Here is a 6,989-nt window from a genome sequence, read left to right as displayed (position 1 = left end):
CAGAAGTCAAACTTTTTTCTATGAGCACTCCACCCCACCCCCCACCACCTGATGGGGCTGGTCTGTGGAAAGGACGTGGAGGAGACAGGATGGTTTGGGAGTTAGCCCGTTGGGGGGAGGAGGTGATGAGACTGGGAGCTGAGACTCCCGAGTCCCTTCTATGGATAACCCTCACATAAGGCACAAGGCTCTCATCTGAGATGTCCTGAGGCTCAAGCTAGCCCTGTCTCCATACCACCCCAACCCAAGGGAACAAGCAAGACCTTAGATCAGAGGCTCCTGGCTAGGGTTGGCAGGGATAGATGGGAAGGGTTTTATGCCTGGAATTGCCCATTGTTCTGGCCCAGAAGCAACCCTGGGCTTCTGGACATCTTTGGCAATGTTGGTTCTCCTTCCCTGACACCCATCTCCATCTGATGCAGCTACGAGAAGCCCAGCGTCCCAGAGAAGAGCCCTAATCTTATCCTCCACTCCTGAGCGCTGTCCTGGGACTGCCGTTTGGGAGCTAGCACACTCAGCACCTTCAGGCTCGCACATCTTCAGTGTAGGCCTGGAGAAAAAGCACGGCTCTGCAGTCTAAGGATGCCGAGGACATATGGGTTTTGCCTGCAACCTTTCTTCTGATAACAGTACCTTCTCCCATGTTAGTCCATGGGCTTCCCAGGTGGTTCTAGTGGTAAAGAACTTGCCTGCCAATACAGGAGATAGAGTGTTGGATCCCTGGGTTGAGAAGTTCCCGTGGAGAAGAAGATGACAACCTACTCCAGTATTCTTGCCTGGAGACTCTCTAGGACAGAGGAACCTAGGGGGGCTACAGTCCATGGAGTTGCAGAGTCAGACGTCTGTAGCAACTTAGCATGAAGGCATGTTAATGCATGTGTTGGGGGCGGGGACTATCCCCACCCATGTGACCCAGGTCACACTAACTGGGTTAGAGGTGGGCATGCAACTCTAAGCCGATGAGAACCCACGCTGTAACCTTTCATTTAACACACAAGTTAGGTGTAGGGATACAGCAGGGAAACAAACAGGACTACTGCAGGACCAGTTCTTAGGTGGCTAAAATGGCAGAACATCATCCTGGAAGACTGACCATTTGCCCCAGGGATGGAGCTACCCGAGTATGAGGCTCCACAAAAAAGTAAAACCAAGAGAGATGGAGACACGGACTTCTCCTGCAGTCCAGTGTTTAAGACTCTGCACTTACAATGCAGGAGGATGTGGGTCTGATCCCTGGTAGAAGGAATTAAGATCTGCATGCCATTCCACATGCCATGCAGCCAAAAGTTAAAAAGAGAGAGAGAACTCCATTTTTTTTTGTCATGAATGTTTAATTCTACCTTTTAAAAAATTTTATTGAAATACATTTGATTTACAATGTTGTTGTATTAATAATTGCTATTCAGCAAAGTGATTGAAATATATATGTGTGTATATATAACCTTGCCTATTCTTTTCCATTATGGTTTATCACATAATATTGAATGTAGTTCCCTCTACTGTTCAGTAGGAACCTTGTTGTTGGACAATTCCTGACAATTAAGTTGCCTGGACCCAGCTGTGCCTGCAACCCATATACTAGTGCCCTTTTCAACTATATAGACCAATAAGCTCCTCTTCCACTTTTGTTTTTAAATGATCAGCATTAATTTGTGGGGTTTTTATACTTTTTATTTTAACTTAATTTTAGACATAGAGAAAAGTTGCAATAATGATACAGATTTCCTGTATGTCTCTCACCGAGCTTCTCCTAAAGTTAACATCTTATTTTATCATAGTGCAATTATCCAAACCAAGAAATTAACACTAGTACATGGCATTATGTGAATCATGAAATTCCAGATGTTCAAGCTGCTTTTGGAAAAGGCAGGGGAATCAGAGATCAAATTGCCAACATCCGCTGGATCATCGAAAAAGCAAGAGAATTCCAGAAAAACATCTATTTCTGCATTATTGATTATGCCAAAGCCTTTGACTGTGTGGATCACAATAAACTGTGGAAAATTCGGAAAGATATGGGAATACCAGACCACCTGACCTGCCTCTTGAGAAATCTGTATGAAGGGCAGGAAGCAACAGTTAGAACTGGACATGGAACAACAGCCTGGTTCCAAATAGGGAAAAGAGTACATCAAGGCTGTGTGTTGTCACCCTGCTTATTTAACTTATATGCAGAGTTCATCATGAGAAATGCTGGGCTGTATGAAGCACAAACTGGAATCAAGATTGCTGGGAGAAATATCAGTAACTTTAGATATGCAGATGATACCACCCTTATGGCAGAAAGCAAAGAGGAATTAAAGAGCCTCTTGATGAAAGTGCAAGAGGAGAGTGAAAAAGTTGGCTTAAAGCTCAACATTCGGAAAAGTAAGATCATGGCATCTGGTCCCATCATTTCATGGCAAATAGATGGGGAAACAGTGGCTGACTTTATTTTTCTGGGCTTCAAAATCACTGCAGATGGTGACTGCAAGCCATGAAATTAAAAGATGATTTACTCCTTGGAAGAAAAGTTATGACCAACCTAGATAGCATATTAAAAAGCAGAGACATTACTTTGCCAACAAAGGTCTGTCTAATCAAGGCTATGGTTTTTCCAGTAGTCATGTATGGATGTGAGAGTAGGACTATAAAGAAAGCTGAGCGCTGAAGAATTGATGCTTTTGAACTGTGGTGTTGGAAAAGACTCTTGAGAGTCCCTTGGACTGCAAGGAGATCCAACCAGTCCATCCTAAAGGAGATCAGTCCTGAGTGTTCATTGGAAGGACTGATGTTGAAGCTGAAACTCCAATACTCTGGCCACCTGATGTGATGAGCGGACTCATTTGAAAAGACCCTGATGCTGGGAAAGATTGAGGGCAGGAGGAGAAGGGGACGACAGAGGATGAGATGGTTGGATGGCATCACCGACTCAATGGATATGAGTTTGGGTAAGCTCCAGGAGTTGGTGATGGACAGGGAGGCCTGGTGCGCTGCAGTTCATGGGGTCGCAAAGAGTCGGACACGACTGAGCGACTGAACTGAACTGACATGGCTATTAACTAAACCATAAACTTTATTTGAATTTCATTAGGTTTTCCCCCAGGGTTGTTTTTTTTTTTTCTGTTCCAGAATCCCATCTGGGGTCTCACTGCATTTAGTTATTTTTTTCTTAGCCTCCTCCAATCCGGAGCACACTTTTAAAAGCCATTTTGAGTTGGATTTTAGTGCTTTGTGAACTCCGTGAGTGGGCTTCCCAGGTGCCTCAGTGGTAAAGAATTCACCTGCTAATGCAAGAGACATGGGTTTGATCCCCAGGTCGAGAAGATCCCCTGGAGAAGGGAATGGCAACCCACTCCAGTCTTCTTGCCTGGAGAATCCCATTGACACAGGAGCCTGGCGGGCTACAGTCCATAGAGTCACAAAAGAGTTGGATGTGACTTAGCAAATAAACCAACAACAACAAATCCCATGCATCCTGACAATATCCAAGAGCAATCACTGGGGGGGAAACAAGTGGACCCCAACTAATAAAGTACACTGAATGAAATATTTGCAGAACTCTGGGGAGGGGGTGGGGAGTGACTGCTTCCAGCTATCAGGACCGAAAAGTAGTTTAACAGACTCAGTGGTACCTGAGCTTGATTTCACAAACCTGGGACTTTCGCCTCTTTTCCCAGGATGCTTCTCCCACAGAAGTTGGCACTGAGAAAAGGTAAGTAACTTATTCAAGATCACATAGTGAAAGAGTCAGGGATGGAGATAAACCAGGTCACATATAGTCACACACAGGGGATTGGTTCCAGGACACTCCCCCAAACTCCATCCACTCCCCCCCTGCAGATACCAAATCTGAGGTTACTCAAGTCCCTGATAAAAAATGACATCGTATTGGGAATTTCCTGGTGGTCCAGTGGTTAGGACTCTGCAATTCCACTGCTGGGGGCCCAGGTTTGATCCCTGATTGAGGAACTAATCCCTCAAGCCCTGTGGTGAGGCTGAAAAAAAAAAAAAAGCCACAGTATTTGCACATTGTGAGCTTACACTGTGGGCTTTCCTGGTGGCTCAGATAGTAAAGAATCTGCCTGCAGTACAGGAGACTCAGGTTTGTGCCCTAGGTTGGGAAGATCCCCTGGAGAAGCGAATGGCCACTCACTCCAGTATTCTTGCCTGGAGAATCCCATGGAGAGAAGCCTGGGCTAAGAGTCATGGGGTCACAAAGAGTCAGACACGACTGGGCAACTTTTGCTTTTTCACTTTCCCTTATGCTGGATTTATCTATTTCTATTTATTCTTGGCCACACTGATGTAGGAGATAGATGGGCTCCAGGTTAGATATTTACAACTAGCCTCTTGTTAGCATTTCCTGAGACAAGAGATGGCTGGGCTCCAGTTAAGGCATTTACAATCAGCCTCCTGTTTGTCCTCCAAAATGGAAGTAACAACAGAAACAGGGTAAACAGCCAGTGTTTGTCTCTAGTAAAACACCTTAAGCTAATAGTCATGGCAAGGACAAAGAGGGGCAAAACCCTATTTGAGTAAAGGATTAAGGGATGTCCAGTCCCTCGTCTTTTGGGACAAGGGAGACACTACACATGCACAAAAAGCCTCCTTGTGGGTCAAAAGTCAAGGGATAACGCCAGGCCATCTTGAGTCTTGCTCCTCCCAGAAGCCTTCACTTCAAGACCCAACTTGGCTGAGGGGTGCATGTGCACCCCAGCGGAGGGTCCCAGGGTAGGTCAGGTGTGGGGAAAAAAGCCAGATAATTGGCCTGAAGGAAGACATAGACTCAGAAGAACTGACTTCTATAAATGTGACCTCACTGCCTCTTTACTTTGCTGTTCCTCCTGACAAGGGGGAATACCCACACACTTTCTCTCCCTCTGTGCATCTCTGCCTTGCTCCTATCTCAACTGAACAAACCATTTCTCCGTGTGCTCACCCACTAGTTGTGCTGTTTCTCATAATAAACTGTACCTGCATTTACAGTTTCCGCCTCTACGATAAATGCGTTTTTCACTGGGGGCAAGGATCCAGGGAAAATTAGCTTCTAGCTCCTAGCCTGGTCTGGTGGCTAAGATTCCTGGTTTTCATCCAGGCTACCCAGATTCAATACCTGGGTAGGGAATTAGATCTCACTTCACACCACAGCTCACTGGTGCCTCACCAAGATCAGCACCATTCAGCTTGGGGGAACTTAGTTCCCTGAACTGGGATCCAACTCAGGCCCCTGGCAGTGAGAGCTCAGAGTCCTAACCACTGGACTGCTGGGAATACTCAGTCCTGCCCAATACTTTAAACCATCTCTAGATTATAATAATTCCTAATACAATGTGAAATGCTACCTAAAGAGTTCTAAATACAAAGTAAATGTTGTGAAAATAATTGCAAATACAAAGTAAATGTTGTGTAAATAGTTATAAATACAATGTAAATACTATGTAAGTAGTTGCCAGTGCAGCAAATTCAAGCTATGCCTTTTGGAAGTTTCTGGAATATTTTTAAAATACATATATTTTGAAGAGTTCTCTGGAGTTCCCTGGTGGTCTGGACCTCCCTGGTGGCTCAGACGGTGAAGAATCTGCCTGCAATACAGGAGACCAGCGTTTGATCCCTGGATCAGGAAGATCCCCTGGAGAAGGAAATGATTACCCACTCTAGTAATCTTGCCTGGGAAATCCCATGAACAGAGGAACCTGGCAGGCTACTGTCCATGACACGACTGAGCGACTTTCGCTGGTGGTCTAGTGGTTAGTGTTTGTAGCTTCATAGCTGCGGTTCAATCCCTGCTCTGGGAATTCCCTCAAACCTCGTGGTACCCCCCCAAAAAATTTTATTTATTTATTTATTTTTGATCCACAGTTGGTTGAACCTGCCTGTGTGGAGAGCCTACCTGCATATTGATTCCTACCCAGTGTATCCCGGTTGGGGAGACAGGCAGCCCTGGCCACCCCATCTCAGTTCCTAGCTCCAGCCTCTGGGGATCTGATTTGAGCCCAGGATAAGCTAAGATCAGACCGGTAATAAGTCCAGGAAGTATGGCCCAAGCCTCTGTTTGTCCCTGGCCTTTTATCTCCCCAGGCAGCTGGGGAAGGGACAGCCCCCCACTGTGTAAACATCTACCCAGGACTCAGGGATCCCCATGTTCAAGTAGAGAAAAAGGAGAGAGGAAGAGGAAGGTGGAGAGGGATTGGCCTTAGGGGCCTCCTAGACTCCTCTGGGGCTGCTGGGCTGAGCTCAGAGTCAAACCGCAGAGCAGAGATGTGCAGTGTCAGCACCAGATAAGTCCCAGATCATTTTTTCAATCCTTTCATTTCATAGGTCTGGAGACTGACTGTCACCCCTTTCCTCCAGGCAGCTCTGCCCGCACAGGCTGGGGTTAAGGGAGGTGGAGCATTTCCTCTCTTATGGGTTCCTAGAATCAGGCCATTGAGCTAGGGGACTCCTTCCTGCAATCCAGTGGGGTTGGGTTCCAGCTCACCTCTCCACCCCCTTGGGAACTCTGAAAATGAGGGGGGGAAGTAGCTTTGCCCAGCTGAAAGGGCCCATCCATTTTACAATAATTAGGGAGGTGGGAAGCTTCAAACAGATTAATTATACAGGCTAGATCTCAACCTTGATAAACCTCCCTTTGTATTTACTTAGCATCTTTACCCAGGGGCCATAAAGACAGAGACAGGGAGTGCCACCCGGGCAGGCAGCCTTGAGGATGGAGAGGGAGTTAACAGGAGCCTGCCAGGGAAACAGGAAGAGAATTCATTAGAGCCAAGTTGCAGGTTCTCAGGCTGCCGGGACTGCTTAGTCACTAGGCCCCTGGACTGACTGGTCATTAGCGCTCTCACTGACAGCAGGCACTCACAGACCTTGATCATAAGGAGGACACAGGAGTAAGGCTAGGGCAAGGTAGAGGCTGGTGCTCTGCCTGGTGGGTCTCAGCTAGGCACCATAGAAACAGTTTGAAGCTCTGGATACAAAGGTCAAAGCATATAGCATATAAAAGGAATATCTGC

This window comes from Cervus elaphus, chromosome 5 (assembly GCF_910594005.1).
Source record: "Cervus elaphus chromosome 5, mCerEla1.1, whole genome shotgun sequence".
NCBI lineage: Eukaryota > Metazoa > Chordata > Mammalia > Artiodactyla > Cervidae > Cervus > Cervus elaphus.
This window is presented reverse-complemented; position numbering follows the sequence as displayed.